The following is a 17,421-nucleotide window of genomic DNA, read 5'->3' on the forward strand; positions in this document are numbered from 1 at the left end:
AAGCATGTGGCTAATCCAGTCAGACTTCAGATAGTTTCACATCTGAATCAGAATCAGGTTTATTTCACCAGGTACAGAGGGATAGTACATGGAATTATTTTTGGCACAGACAAGTTCAGCAGTGCAAGATAAAGACATACAGTTGTAGTACAAAAGGAGACAGTGGTAGTACAAAGGACATAGAGTATACAGTGAAAATGGTGTACCGGGCTCCAGTGCGGGTGGGGGCACTAGATCAAGGTGGGTATAGGGTAAGCATTTGAACAGCTTGGGGAAAGAAGGTGTTTTTGTGTCTAGTGGTCTTGGTGGATAAGGACTAGTGGTGTCCCAAGAAGAGAGATATGAGGTAGCAGCTTCCGGAGTGAGAGGGGTCTTTTGCTATCCTACCGGCCCAGGAACGCAGTCTGGAGGAGAAAAGAAGTTCGAGTGGTGGGAGGGGGCTACCAGTGATCCTTTCCGTGGCATTTGTAGTTCTCTGTAGCTTGTACCTGTCGCTCGCGGAGCCCCTTGCATACCATACAATGATGGAAGACCACAGTATTGTGTGAACCAGGCCTATCTCAGGATAAAAACGCAGTAAAAAAAAAAATTGGTTTTTTTTGTGCGCATAATTCACTAACCTTTTGTCACCGGGCAGTTCGGCACAGGCATGGCATGTTGGATTATTGTGGCTCTGTACAATTAACAACTGACACATCATTGCATTCCAGCGGATCTGGAGGTGTGTTTAGCTTCTAAAGACGACAATGGTTAATTTGCATATTTCAGCAGTGATGCACTGGGAGACATCAAATACTTTCTGTTTTAAGAAAGCAAACTTTTGTTTTCCATAGCATTTTAGTAAGGGGGCTTTTAGGACCATTGTAGCCCCTCACACACTCCAATGAGTTCTGGTTCACCATGAGCTTGCTGGTTAGTCTGTACCTCTAATGTAACTTAATGACAGTGTGCTTGTTTAGGCTGAAGTTCCCCTTTAAATACTATTCCCCCTCTGACTTGTCGCAATTTGGAAGGAGATGTAATTCAGGGTCTGGCAATTACTGGACCACCAAATTACCGTTACGTGGGACGCGCAGCATAGCAATGCTGCTATGACGGCGCCCAGCGTTGGCGCTAAGCACTCAGCGCCACATGCTGAATTGAACTACTTTGTGGTTCAATATCATTCAGACTTTTGCTTTATTTTATTGAGAGATTAAATTACACAAGCTGTTGTTGTCATCTCACTAGTCATGAAGCTTCAAAGGGTGCCTACAGTAACAAATAAGCCACTGTGAGCAAATCACAGTGATCACAGCTTGAAATCCAGCAAAAAAAAAAAAGGACTCTGGTCGTTCAGGGACTGAAAAAGGCCGTCACTGAAAGGGTTAATGAACCTACCCCAATGATGAGATAAACGTGTAAGTAAATTCCCAATTATATTTAGAAATAATCTGTGTCCCTTTTTTCCTCACTGTAATGGTTAAGGGTTTAGGGCTCTAAGTGACAGTTTCTTCAGCTGAACTGCAGTCCTAACATAGCTCTCAGTGATAACTAATTAGAGCAGCATATAAGAAACACTTTTGAATGCAGGGGGCAGATATGTCCATGCAGGAGCTGAAAAACATTTTGAAAAGTTGTCATTCACCTAGTGCTGTTTCTGACCATTTTTGTGCCCCAGGCAAGACACCTTTTGTCTCTCTACCCCAATCTTGGGAATAGGATGATCATAACCTACATCAATTTGTTTTGTGGGTACCAATAAGAAAGTGATAGTTTACATAGAAATAATGTTGTTTCTCAAAATAAGTTTGTAAAGAATAACCAAATTATTACCAGGCCAAATACATCTCGTTGGCCCAAACCCCCATATAACAAACCCTTCCAATAACAGTTTTGAGGGGGTGTGCATGCATTTTATAAACATTATACTGTTTATGTACAGCCTGGGTCTTTATAGGTTAAAACATTGTTGGGGAAATCAGAGTTGTAACATTTAGTTGTTTAAATCACCATCTATTCCTTTCTTAATGGAACTAGCAATCAGTTATAAGGATTCCATAAAGTACAGTGTGCTAAGACTAGCTCTGTGTTGCCTCCTCCAACAGTTGGGGGAGAAGATGGCTAAACGGTTGGAGGAGATTTTAAACTAGGATCTGGGGGGAGGCGGGAGGATAAAGTCTCAATACATAGACAAGATGAGGTAAAAAGACAGTGGGAACCTATCATTATGGAGGGTGGAGAGGGGGGTGGGGACAGTGTAAAGATTAAGGAGGTTGGTAAAAATTCAAGTAGCCAATTTCATGTAAACAAAATTGGTAAATGTGGTGGTAAAAATATAAAGTGCATGGTAACCAATGCTCGGAGCCTTGCAAATAAAATAGACGAACTAGAGTTCATTCTGAATGACAAAGGCTATGACATTGTGGGAATAACCGAGACATGGATGGATGAAAGCCATGACTGGATAGCTAATTTAAAAGGATACAATGTGTTTAGGAGGGATAGAACAGGGAAAAAAGGTGGAGGGGTTTGTCTCTTTGTTAAGAATTCTCTTACAGCTGTCCTCAACGATGAGATGGAGGAAGATTGCGAAGATGTGGAGTCCGTTTGGGTAAATATTCATGGTGGAAATAAAAGTTGCCAATTGCTTATTGGGGTATGCTACAGGCCACCTCTTATCAAAGAAGCTGCAGAACTGCGATTACTACAGCAGATTGAAAAAGCTGCAGGTAAAAATGAGGTCATAATTATGGGCGACTTCAACTTTCCAGACATTGACTGGAGTATTGAGGCTACCCATTCTGGTAAAAGCAGCAGATTTCTGGCAGCACTACAGGACAATTACTTGACTCAAATGGTAACTGAACCAACTAGGGGGAATGCGTTACTGGATCTGATCATTTCTAATAGACCAGATAATGTATCAAATGTGCAGGTTCAAGAACATTTGGGAAATAGTGATCACAACATGATAACGTTTGAGCTGGTGACTGATAGGCCACGGGGCAGCGGGACCACTAAAACTATGAACTTTAGAAAAGCAAAGTTCACTCAAATTAGGCAGGCACTAAGTTTGGTGAACTGGGATAATGTACTACAAGGGGAAGACACTGAAGGGAAATGGCAAGCTTTTAAACTTATACTCAATCAATACTGTAGTATGTATATCCCATATGGAAACAAAATGTCTAGGAATAAAAAAAGGCCTCTATGGATGAATAGAAAGGTTAAAGATAAAATGAAGAGGAAAAAGAATGCCTATAAGGTCTTAAAACAGGAGGGGACAGAGGCTGCACTAAGCAATTATAAGGAGTGCAATAAAAATTGTAAAAAAGAAATTAGGCAGGCAAAGATTGAAGCTGAAAAACAAATCGCTAAGGATATCAAATCTAACCCAAAAAAGTTTTACAAGTACATTAACTCTAAAAAAAGAAAGGTTGACTGTATAGGACTCCTAAAGGATGAGGATGGGAACTCAATGGTGGATGACCAAGGTAAGGCAGAGTTATTAAATGCTTTCTTTGCTTCTGTCTTCACAAAAGAAACAGCACTGTTGCAAACTACAGAGGCGGAAGAGTCTCAATCTTCTAACTGTAATATTAAATACTTAACGCAGGAAGAAGTGAAGGCAAGACTAAATAAATTAAAAATAGACAAGGCACCTGGCCCGGATGGCATGCATCCTCGGGTCCTAAGGGAATTAAGTTCAGTTATAGATAAACCCCTTTATCTTATCTTTTGTGACTCTCTTGCAACTGGCAGAGTCCCAGTGGATTGGCGTACAGCCCACGTTTTCCCATTATTTAAGAAGGGCAAAAAATCTGATCCAGGAAATTATAGACCTGTAAGTTTAACATCAGTTGTATGCAAACTATTTGAGGGGTTACTAAGAGATACTATACATGACTTCATAGTAGAAAATAATCTTATTTCTCAGCATCAACATGGGTTTACTAAAGACAGGTCCTGTTTGACTAACATGCTCAGCTTTTATGAGGTAGTGAATGCTAATATGGATATTGGGAATGCTGTAGATGTGATATACTTGGACTTTGCAAAGGCCTTCGACACTGTTCCCCACAAAAGTCTGGTGCAAAAGTTGAGGATGCAAGGACTGGGGAAGAGTCTGTGTTCATGGATAGGGAACTGGCTAATGGACAGAAAACAAACAGTTGTGGTCAATTGATCATACTCAAAATGGGAGACTGTTAGCAGTGGGGTCCCACAGGGGTCTGTTCTGGGTCCAGTGCTCTTCAATTTATTTATTAATGACCTAGTAGATGCAGTAGTGAGCAATGTTGCTATTTTTGCAGATGATACAAAATTGTGCAGAATCATTAACTCTCAGGAAGATAGTGTCATATTGCAACAGGATCTGGATAGGATGGCTATATGGGCACATACATGGCAGATGAAATTCAATGTTGACAAATGTAAGGTCATGCATTTTGGACGTACTAATGGTCTAGCACCATACAAAATAAATGGGATACAGTTGGGGACATCAAACTTGGAGAAGGACTTAGGAGTACTCATTGACAACAAGTTAAATAATCGTACTCAATGCCAAGCAGCTGCAGCTAAAGCTAACAAAATTTTGGGATGCATTAAAAGGGAAATAAAAACTCGAGATGCTAGCATAATATTGCCCCTGTTTAACTCTCTAGTAAGGCCACATCTGGAATATGGAATTCAGTTCTGGGCACCACATTACAAAAAAGATATTGCAGTTTTAGAGCAGGTGCAGAGACGAGCAACAAAATTGATGCGTGGGATGGAAGGTCTCACTTATCGAGAAAGGTTAGATAAACTGGGTTTATTTAGTCTAGAGAAAAGACGCCTTAGAGGGGATCTAATTAACATGTATAAATACATCAGAGGGCAATATAATACCTTGGCGGATGAGCTTTTTGTCCCTAGGCCTTCTCAAAGGACTAGAGGACATGATCTGCGCATGGAGGAAAAATGTTTTAGCCATTTATTTAGGAAAGGGTTCTTTACAGTAAGAGTGATTAAGATGTGGAATGCATTGCCACAGGAAGTCGTTATGGCAAACTCTATACCTGCATTTAAAGGGGGCTTAGATGCTTTCCTTGCGTTGAAAGACATCCATGGCTACAATTACTAGGTAATGCCTAATGATGTTGATCCAGGGATTTTATCTGATTGCCATCTGGAGTCGGGAAGGAATTTTTCCCTTAAGGGGCTAATTGGACCATGCCTTGTAAGGGTTTTTTCGCCTTCCTCTGGATCAACAGGGATATGTGAGGGAGCAGGCTGGTGTTGTACTTTATACTGGTTGAACTCGATGGACGTATGTCTTTTTTCAACCAAAATAACTATGTAACTATGTAACAGTTGTCACACTAGGCATCTGTCTGGTTTGCCTATGCCTGCAAACGGTCATGAGAATTTAGTATTCCAGGAAATTTCTATTTCGAAATAGGATTATAGATACAATTGTTTATCTCATCACTTTATTTTGTTAAATCCTGGGTCTATTGTTTTTTGAGTCACTAGCATAGTTGAAATACTGTTATTTGGCAGTTAATACATTATTTCTAGTTGGTATCCATTCTCTGAAGTCAGGCAATACATGTTTTTTCAAAACTTTTTGTCACATGCATGCACTTGAAACCATGTTTTATTATAAAGATTGAAAAACAACAGATCTTTATCTCTTAATAAATTCTTAATGAGAAGCTACTTCTGTCATTAGCAGAAATTACATCACCACCAAAGAGGAATCACACACACAAGGAGTTTATATCGAATAAAAACCTCAGATCTTTCAATGCAAATCAATGATACGTGTACCTTTTGGAAATAATCATAGCTGTACTGACATGTTTGCAGGGTCGGTTCTCTCATGAAGCACGGTGAAACATTTGCATCAGGTGCAGAGATTACAGGGGCAGCATTTTTGTACCATGTTTACACTAACAACATGCAGTCAGAGTAGGAGGAGAAGCGAGAGGTGAAGACTTCATCATTGGGTAAAATCAACTTGTTTTGCTGTGTGAGGAGTCTGACAGTGAGTAAAGATGGGGAGGCAGGAGTGCAGCAGTGTTTCATTTGACTTGTACAGCAGAAGGGAGGAGGTGGCACTGCTGTCCTGACTGAGGAGGAATGGAGTGACTGAGGGTGAGCAGTTTGTGTGTCACACACTCACAGCCAGCCAGTGCGCTATTGTGTTAAGCTGCAGCGTGTCATGTGAGAATATTAAATGAAACCGAGTAAATTGGGCACTGTGCTATCAGTTTGCCTCAGGCAGCAAAAAGTCTAGAACGGGCCCTACATGTTTGCAGATAACAAACACACACAGAAATAGAAGTGGCCTTTGTATCGGTATGTATGATACAGTTTTTACAACAAGAATAATGCACCAGTTTGTCAGCCTCTTCAACCTCTCTGAGACTTGCATCCATTTGAGGATAGTCATATGGAGCTAATTTAAAGTCTTCAGTAATTCTGGGCTGGTGCATCAAGAAGAAAGTTATTTTCTTTAGGATTTTCTCATTAGGATCCAAAAGCTTCCCCTCCCAAGTTCCCCCCAGGGAAACTTTTTTCTCTTACAGGTTTACTTTAAGAGCAGAGAGACATTTTCTTAGGATATAGCCATTTTTAGTAGATTTGACAAGTGATCACTATGACATGGTAGTTATCACCAGTTGTCAATATTTTCCGATCTGAGGACCTTAAAGGGACTCCGAGCAGTGCAGAAACTATGGAAAGATGCATATCATTTTAAAGCTCTCTTTCTCCTCTTTCCAATGATATATAAACCGCCGCCCTACGCCTTTTAGTTTTCGCTATTTTTGCGATTGAAATTGCAGCGGCCTCGATTTCAATCGCGAAAATAGAGAAAACTAAAAGGCGTAGGGCGACACTTTCCCCAGTGTCAGCAGCTCCATTCAGGAGAATGGAGCTGCTGACTGTAGGAAAAAGTCGCCCTGTGTAATACAAGTAACTATGGGAAGATGGATATCATTTTAAAGCTCTCTTTCTTCTCTTTCTGGCGACACCTAAATCGTCGCCCTACGCCTTTTAGTTTTCTCTATTTTCGCGATTGAAATCGCGGCCGCGGCAATTTCAATCGCGAAAATAGCGAAAACTAAAATGCGTAGGGTGGCGGTTTATATATCATTGGAAAGAGGAGAAAGAGAGCTTTAAAATGATATGCATCTTTCCATAGTTTCTGCACTGCTCAGAGTCCCTTTAATGCTGTGCATACACATGTTAGAGGTGATATTGATGATCTATCATCCAGCCACATGGTCGCTCTAGAACAGTGCTATCCAGCTTCATGGACATTCTCACAGGAGTCTTGATTTGGAGGGGGTAGAGCAGAAATGTCCTGGCTTTGTAGGGCAGAGAAAATGAGGTGGGCATGGTGGCAGAAGTAATGAGAGGAAATGGAGAGACACAGCAAACAGGAGGACCACAGCAAGCGCTCTCGCGGGTCGGATGCGGGCTTTGGGCCACCCTGCTCTAGAAAGTAAACTTTGTCAACAAGTATGAGGTGTGCCGTCCAGCAGGGACGGAGCAGTAGGGACAGGTGAAATATAATTCTACTACATTGCAAGGGCATGGGGAGCACAAAAGAGTTGAGGGGAAGATCAGAGGCAGTTAGAGGGTGACAACCAGTTTTGAGGTCCTGGTAGCTGAAGTCTCATTGGGGTAGAACCGGCCCTGAGGGGCTCCATCTACAGTAATTCCTTCAATAGTACTAGTCTAATGTTCCTTCCTATCAAAAGTATTTTTTTTCAGTTTTGTTTTGTTTTGGAGTTTTGTTTATCACATGATAGCAGACAATTCTTCAACAATCCAGTCTACATTTGCTGCATCACTTAAAGTAAACCTGAGATGGGATAATAAAGTTTTGATACCTGGGGCTTCCTCCAGCCCCATGAGCAGGGATGCATCCCTCGCCATCCTCCTGAGTACCTCCGTTCTCCTGGTATCGGTCCCGGTCAGCAGGCTCAGTCGCGCAAGTCGGCTCCTCTGGTAAATATGAAATCTTTTTATTAGCCCATCTCAGGTACACTTTAAGCTATGTATACACTATTAGATATTTTTACTAGCTAGTAAACAAATCTACTAAACTATTGTTAGATATTATGTTTGAAAAAAAAAAACAATCTTATGAATATCTATGAAAAATAAGACCATTTTAAATACATGTTCAATTATATCATAGAATTAACATTGACTGAGAAAGCCCGTTAGTTACCTAATTAAGCTAGCTAAAGCTCAATGTCTATGGGATGAGGTGGTAACATTGATGGCTGTATTAGCTTTGTACTGCCTTGCGGTGTACAAAGCTAGCAACAGCACAGCAATTGTATTAAACGAGACATATTGAGCAATATTGCAGGACCGAGGCTACACCGGGCTAGGAAGGGGGGGGGGGGGGGGTGGAGGGCTGACATAGTAGTGTGGGTGTGATACCACTTGGGAGCTGTTTGAGTGGGTACACCAATGTTCATGGTTGGGGGGGTGGAGGGCCGACATAGCAGCGTGGTGGTGCATTCTTAGAGGACATTGGTCTCTTCATAGTTTGGATTTGGCAGGCACAATCGTTCATGTGCTTTTTTTTAAGCTGGACCTTTTGACACCTTGAGGCTGACTCACAAATCTTATCCCATGAGTAAGAAGGATCAGTGAGATGCTAATAAATTGTAGTTAATGAAAATCATGGGGAAGCCAAATCAGAGTGCTCATGTTTTTTTGGCCCAAAGCCTAAGGCACTGTTTTGTATGGACCTGATGAAGCCGTCAAAGTCCCAAAAAATGCGTCGTCTGTTTTTAGTGCTGTAATTTACCTTGTATTCCAGTCATATTGGGCTTATTCTTCAGGAAAGGTAAGACCAACTTTACCTCACCTTTAAAAAAAAAGTTTTAAAATATTTTATTGGATTAGGTTCCTCCAAATTAGCTTGTTCAAGATTATTAAACCTCAGTTGCAAGGTTAAGGTATTTTAACTGGACCTAGACTACATTTTAAGAGTGCGACCATCCAGTTTCTATCTCAGCCCAAGTGGGGGCAGATAAATCCCTGCAAGCTCTGTTGGTGGATGCAATCTTCCATCCATTTTGGCACCCAAGGCAAGGCAGCTGTTTCCTGCCCCCCTTCCCCCCCCCCCCCCACCCCAACACACTTATGGATAGGAAGTCCGTAGCCTACAGTAAGTGGCTTTGCAGACAGCAATGACGAATTGATAAGTTAGATACATAAATATTGATTTTCAAAACAAGTCTATAAAGGATACCTCTCTGGCTCAAGCTCAACCCACATAAAATAGTATTTCTATAAATGCTAAGAAGAGTGTGTAGTCAAAAAACAACAACAAAAAAACATACTGTTTGTGTGAAGCCTGGGTCCTTACAGATTGGAATATTGTCCTGGAAATCCAGAAGAGTTGCAATATGCTGCAGAGACCAAATCAAAACAATTACAGCTTAATTTGCTTATGAACAGTACCTGTCATTCATCATTGGTATGATATTCAGGTAGCTTTTGTTATGCCAGGGGTACCATGAACCTTTTTGACTTAGAGAGCCATAAATGCCACATATTTTAAAATGTAATTCCATGAGAGCCATACAATATGTTTCAAACTGGCACAGCGCACATGCACAGCAGAAAGCTCACATCCCTGTTGCCATGATGATGTGTATACAGCTGATCCGCAGGGCAGCAGAAGTGTCAGACACGTCTTCAGCTTCTCTAGGGTTTCAGCAACATCAGCGATTTCCCCAAGAGTTAGACAGGAAATACCGACTAACAGCTTGTACAATTAGCTAGCTGACTTGGTGGTTGATTCACTTTGTAGGACGAGATCCCTGCACTTTGGCCCAATAGGCTCCCTGTCAAGTGACAAGCAGCCTATCAGGCCAGTAAAAGTGCAGGGATCTCATCCTATGAAGTCACTGGACCTAACAGGATCCAGGGTGAGACAATTTGAGCGGCAGTTAGTTTTGGGGGGGAGCGCAAGTAAATTAGTAGTGCACGCTACAGCAGTAGCGTACCTACTCTGAAAATTGTACTTTCTCTGCCACACTAAGCTGCACTGCTTGAGCAGTGTAGCTTAGTGATTCAACCCCTAACTTTGAGCCAGATGTAGACATTAACTCAAAAAAAAGAAAGGTTGACTGTATAGGACTCCTAAAGGATGAGGGTGGGAACTCAATGGTGGATGACCAAGGTAAGGCAGAGTTATTAAATGCTTTCTTTGCTTCTGTCTTCACAAAAGAAACAGCACTGTTGCAAACTACAGAGGCGGAAGAGTCTCAATCTTCTAACTGTAATATTAAATACTTAACGCAGGAAGAAGTGAAGGCAAGACTAAATAAATTAAAAATAGACAAGGCACCTGGCCCGGATGGCATGCATCATCGGGTCCTAAGGGAATTAAGTTCAGTTATAGATAAACCCCTTTATCTTATCTTTTGTGACTCTCTTGCAACTGGCAGAGTCCCAGTGGATTGGCGTACAGCCCACGTTTTCCCATTATTTAAGAAGGGCAAAAAATCAGATCCAGGAAATTATAGACCTGTAAGCTTAACATCAGTTGTATGTAAACTATTTGAGGGGTTACTAAGAGATACTATACATGACTTCATAGTAGAAAATAATCTTATTTCTCAGCATCAACATGGGTTTACTAAAGACAGGTCCTGTTTGACTAACATGCTCATCTTTTATGAGGTAGTGAATGCTAATATGGATATTGGGAATGCTGTAGATGTGATATACTTGGACTTTGCAAAGGCCTTCAACACTGTTTCCCACAAAAGTCTGGTGCAAAAGTTGAGGATGCAAGGACTGGGGAAGAGTCTGTGTTCATGGATAGGGAACTGGCTAATGGACAGAAAAAAAAGAGTTGTGGTCAATGGATCGTACTTAAAATGGGAGACTGTTAGCAGTGGGGTCCCACAGGGGTCTGTTCTGGGTCCAGTGCTCTTCAATTTATTTATTAATGACCTAGTAGATGCAGTAGTGAGCAATGTTGCTATTTTTGCAGATGATACAAAATTGTGCAGAATCATCATCAACTCTCAGGAAGATAGTGTCATATTGCAACAGGATCTGGATAGGATGGCTATATGGGCACATACATGGCAGATGAAATTCAATGTTGACAAATGTAAAGTCATGCATTTTGGACGTACTAATGGTCTAGCACCATACAAAATAAATGGGATACAGTTGGGGACATCAAACTTGGAGAAGGACTTAGGAGTACTCATTGACAACAAGTTAAATAATCGTACTCAATGCCAAGCAGCTGCAACTAAAGCTAACAAAATTTTGGGATGCATTAAAAGGGAAATAAAAACTCGAGATGCTAGCATAATATTGCCCCTGTTTAACTCTCTAGTAAGGCCACATCTGGAATATGGAATTCAGTTCTGGGCACCACATTACAAAAAAGATATTGCAGTTTTAGAGCAGGTGCAGAGACGAGCAACAAAACTGATACGTGGGATGGAAGGTCTCACTTATCAAGAAAGGTTAGATAAACTGGGTTTATTTAGTCTAGAGAAAAGACGCCTTAGAGGGGATCTAATTAACATGTATAAATACATCAGAGGGCAATATAACAGCTTGGCGGATGAGCTTTTTGTCCCTAGGCCTTCTCAAAGGACTAGAGGACATGATCTGCGCATGGAGGAAAAACGTTTTAGCCATTTATTTAGGAAAGGGTTCTTTACAGTAAGAGTGATTAAGATGTGGAATGCATTGCCACAGGAAGTCGTTATGGCAAACTCTATACCTGCATTTAAAGGGGGCTTAGATGCTTTCCTTGCGTTGAAAGACATCCATGGCTACAATTACTAGGTAAAGCCTAATGATGTTGATCCAGGGATTTTATCTGATTGCCATCTGGAATCGGGAAGGAATTTTTCCCTTTAGGGGCTAATTGGACCATGCCTTGTAAGGGTTTTTTCTCCTTCCTCTGGATCAACAGGGGTATGTGGGGGACGGGCTGGAGTTGTACTTTGTACTGGTTGAACTCGATGGACGTATGTCTTTTTTCAACCAAAATAACTATGTAACTATGTAAAAGAGCCACATATGGCTCCTGAGCCAAAGGTTCCCTACCCCTGTGTTAATCAGAAGTGTCCATTTAGATGTTAAAATTATCATTTATAATTTGTCTTAATGGAACTTGCAGTTGTGTATAAGAATTCCATAAAGCACACTGTGCTAAGAATAGCACCTTGGTGCCCCATCAAGCAGCCAGGAATTTGCCTAGTTTGCCTATGCCTAAAACCAGCCCAGCTTATGAGTATAAAATCCTAAAAATGACTTAGATGTCAGTCCAAGCAACCAGACACATTTCACCTCTGGCTCTTGGTCTCCTTTAATTTTTCTTATGAATCCTAGATCTTTTGAGAACATCAGGAAAACAATGTAAATAAAAATGTTATGTTAATTTCATGTTAATAAATGCAGCTTGGAACTGAACCAACAAAATGCAGTTGCTGATCATTTTGCACAACCCAGAAAAATAACATGTGCATCAACTTGACATTACTTTCCTACCTAAGTACAGTATATTTATGTTGATGCAAATGGCTCTCAAAATACACACAACGTGAATATACTGTAAGTTTATTGCTTTAAAAGAGCACAGCGTGCATGCCACCCCCATTCGGCATTTACTGTTGATCGCTGCTCCGAAGAATAGATCTGTCAGACTCCTTCCGACATTGATCTTCCCCTAAGGATAGGGGTACTAGCTAGTTTTTGGGAAGGTTAGGAGACGCCCGGTTAAAAGTAGTAGTATAAATTACACTCTATATGGTAGAAACAACAATAAGTAGATAAAAAGTTGTGGTCCTACCTTATAGGTGCCCCATTACGGGAAGAATACAAATGGAGGTATATAATTAAAAGTAATTCGATTTTATTGGCTCACAAGACAAAGCATTTAATGGCTGAGAGCTGCTTCCTCAGGTCAATAGTAGTGCCTATACTCCAAAGGTGCAAAGTATCCGGGCACCGTATCAGTTGAAGTGAAGCATGGCCTGTAAGATTGGAGTATCGCAATAGGTCAGCCTATACATACAGGCAGAGCTGGATTAAGGCTAAATGGGGCCCTAAGCAAAGTAACTGATTTGGGCCCCCCATCATGTCATAATAGAATCAGAAGATGCAGCTGCACAGCAACATGCCGCACACACCGGGGCAGCCGAGCTACTGGTTGCTATGGACAACAGCCCGCTTTCCTCTGTGGGTGCACAATGCAGGGAATAGCAGCGGCAAAATGCAGAGTGAGATATGAATGGCTGGGACATTTGCACTCAGGGGCTGGGGCACCCCTGTAAAGAGGGCGCCAGATATCACAGCAGCAGCACTTTCCCACTGCATCTCCAGCCTGGCAATAGCAGAAAGCTCTGGACACCACCAAACCGGAAGCCGTTCCCCAGACAGAACTACATGACCACCCCCACCACCGAACAACCGATTTCCTCCAAAACTAGACAGCCACCATGCAGCCTCCATCCCAGTGAATACGATAGCCGCAGCGGGGGAGAATGACAGTACCAGATAACTCACATTCATCTATTGCGATCCAAGCAATAGAGGTCCCGTAATCTGGAGCCCATCTGTCTCCTCTAGAGTGCTGGCGCTCTGTTACTACTACTATTACTACTTCTTCTTCCTGTCTGATCTGAGAATCAGGAAGTTCAGAGCGAGTGGCTGCACTGTAGAAGAGACAGATGGGTTTCAGATGACGGGATCTCTATTGCTTGGATCATGGATAGGTGAGTGAGCGTTTGCCATCTGCTGCTATCATTCTTGCTGCAGCTGTGGCTCTCTGTGGGAAGGGAGGGAGGAGTGGGCAGCGGCAGAGCGCACAGTAGCAGGAGGAGGACCTAGGAGGAGAGCCTGGCTCTGAAGACAATCAGCAGCGCACGGCATCATTTGATAAGACAAGACAAATAACATTTATATCGCACTTTTCTCCTGGCGGACTCAAAGCGCCAGAGCTGCAGCCACTAGGACGCACCCTATAGGCAGTAGCAATGTTAGAGAGACTTGCCTTAGGTCTCCTACTGAATAGGTGCTGGCTTACTGAACAGGCAGAGCGGAGATTGGAACCCTGGTCCCCTGTGTTAGAGGCAGAGCCCTTAAAGGGACTCCGGGCACTGCCTGTGAGTATGCCTTTAAGCATACCCACACCTAATTAATTACATCCTCACACCTACCAGCATGATGTTTGAAGTTATATCCCCCTGGGTTCCTTATATTTCATTGCATTGTGCTGAATCGAGCTGCCGACTTTGGAGAAAAGTTGTCCTGTGTAATACAATGTAACTATGGAAAGATGCATATCATTTTGAAGCTCTCTTTCTCCTCTTTCCAATGATAGATAGACTGCCACCCTACGCCTTTTAGTTTCTGTTATTTTCACAATCGAAATTGCCATGGCCGCGATTTCGATAGCGACAATAGTGAAAACTAAAAGGCATAAGGCGGCGGTTTATATATCATTGGAAAGAGGAGAAAGCGAGCTTTAAAATGATATGCATCTTTCCATAGTTACTGCACTGCTCAGAGACCCTTTAACCATTATACCATCCAGCCCCCGCTGACAGGATGGCGAGGGCTGGTTTATGTGCTGATGGGGCCCCTTTGACTCTGAATGGGGCCCCAAGCAACTGCTTTTGTTGCCTGGTAGGTAATCCGGCCCTGCATACATGTCCTTCTCAAAAAATAAAGTTCATTATTTTCTGTAATGTACTGATGAACATTACACTTTCATATATTTTATATTCATTACACACAACTGAAGTAGTTCAAGCCTTTTATTGTTTTAATATTGATGATTTTGGCATACAGCTCATGAAAACCCAAAATTCCTATCTCAAAAAATTAGCATATCATGAAAAGGTTCTCTAAACGAGCTATTAACCTAATCATCTGAATCAACTAATTAACTCTAAACACCTGCAAAAGATTCCTGAGGATTTTTAAAATTCACCGCCTGGTTCACTACTCAAAACCGCAATCATGGGTAAGACTGCCGACCTGACTGCTGTCCAGAAGGCCATCATTGACACCCTCAAGCAAGAGGGTAAGACACAGAAAGAAATTTCTGAACGAATAGGCTGTTCCCAGAGTGCTGTATCAAGGCACCTCAGTGGGAAGTCTGTGGGAAGGAAAAAGTGTGGCAGAAAACGCACAACGAGAAGAGTTGACCGGACCCTGAGGAAGATTGTGGAGAAGGACCGATTCCAGACCTTGGGGGACCTGCGGAAGCAGTGGACTGAGTCTGGAGTAGAAACATCCAGGGCCACCGTGTACAGGCATGTGCAGGAAATGGGCTACAGGTGCCACATTCCCCAGGTCAAGCCACTTTTGAACCAGAAACGGCGGCAGAAGCGCCTGACCTGGGCTACAGAGAAGCAGCACTGGACTGTTGCTCAGTGGTCCAAAGTACTTTTTTCGGATGAAAGCAACTTTTGCATGTCCTTCGGAAATCAAGGTGCCAGAGTCTGGAGGAAGACTGGGGAGAGGGAAATGCCAAAATGCCTGAAGTCCAATGTCAAGTACCCACAGCCAGTGATGGTCTGGGGTGCCATGTCAGCTGCTGGTGTTGGTCCACTGTGTTTTATCAAGAGCAGGCTCAATGCAGCTAGCTATCAGGAGATTTTGGGGCACTTCATGCTTCCACCTGCTGAAAAGCTTTATGGAGATGAAGATTTCATTTTTCAGCACGATCTGGCACCTGCTCACAGTGCCAAAACCACTGGTAAAGGGTTTACTGACCATGGTATTACTGTAATCAATTGGCCTGCCAACTCTCCTGACCTGAACCCCATAGAGAATCTGTGGGATATTGTGAAGAGGAAGTTGAAAGACGCAAGACCCAACACTCTGGATGAGCTTAAGGCCGCTATCAAAGCATCCTGGGCCTCCATAACACCTGAGCAGTGCCCCAGGCTGATTGCCTCCATGCCACGCTGCATTGAAGCAGTAATTTCTGCAAAAGGATTCCTGACCAAGTATTGAGTGCATAACTGAACATAATTATTTGAAGGTTGACTTTTTTGTTTTAAAAAGACTTTTCTTTTATTGGTCGGATGGAATATGCTAATTTTTTGAGATAGGAATTTTGGGTTTTCATGAGCTGTATGCCAAAATCATCAATATTAAAACAATAAAAGGCTTGAACTACTTCAGTTGTGTGTAATGAATCTAAAATATATGAAAGTGTAATGTTTATCAGTACATTACAGAAAATAATGAACTTTATCACAATATGCACATTTTTTGAGACGGACCTGTATTCCCCAAATAACAGTTAGGCAGATTCTCCTTCTAAAAAATTGTAACTAGGCAGCAGAATGTCCCCTTGATAAAAAATAAAATCTGTATGGAGAACACCAGGAATGCTACGGAGCAGCGCCCCCAGTAAGTGGTGCCCATGGAACATGCCATACCTGCCCCCTTGTAGATACGCATCTGGTAATATTGTGCAAGATTTATTTTTTTTGCCTTAGAATCAAAAATCAAAATTAGCTCAGCTTCTGTTTTCCAGACTTTAGTAACCTCTTATCTGCCTTGCAGGCTGGATTGCTCAGGAAATCTAAGTCTGCAAGCATGGGTCTCTGCCCTCTAACCAATACCAGCCGATAACATCAGAGATGTTATTTGCAAAAGTGCTGGAATATTTTCCCTGCATGCAATGCACCCTCATTCTATTGCTGACGGGTGATAAACTGTTTCTCATGTGAGAAAAATCTCATGTAGAATTAATGAATCAGGCATCTGGTAAGTTGCATTATCCTCTTGCATTTTACAAGCGTTTCACTCAATCAATCCCTATATGTTTTTAGCTTAGGAAGGATTCCTGGGCAATAAAGTGAGAGTGAAATCTCATTTGATGTATTATAGCTGCAATTTTAATATATCTACACCTAAGACGTGCTTTGATTGCACCATAAATGAATGTAACAAGCATGATAAAAAACATTTTTTGGGACTTGTCACATCATTCTTTGCCTAGGTAAGAGAAACAAAAAAGCTGCTGATCCAAATTAGCCTTTTAAATTGAGCCTTATTGCTCAGGAAACCATGTCATAAAGGATTGTTCTTCTAATCCAAATAATTACTGGATTAGTTTAAACTAGGTGAGACCAAAAAGATTGTTAAGATCAAAGTCTATATAAACCTGCTTTTCAGACACAATCATTCATGCGGTATTTGGTACTCTTGGATGATATATTGAGTATATCTTTGAACTCTCTAGTCTAGTGTAATAGTTGTAATAGTATTTATTTATGTATTTATATAGCATTGAGGAACATTACACAGTTCTTTACATCATGCATAAAGCTAAGCGCATATAATGGTTAAGGGCTCTGCCTCTGACACAAGAAATGCAGGAGACCTCAAATCTTGGCTCTTCATGTTCACTAA

This window comes from Hyperolius riggenbachi, chromosome 7 (genome assembly GCF_040937935.1).
Source record: "Hyperolius riggenbachi isolate aHypRig1 chromosome 7, aHypRig1.pri, whole genome shotgun sequence".
Lineage (NCBI taxonomy): Eukaryota > Metazoa > Chordata > Amphibia > Anura > Hyperoliidae > Hyperolius > Hyperolius riggenbachi.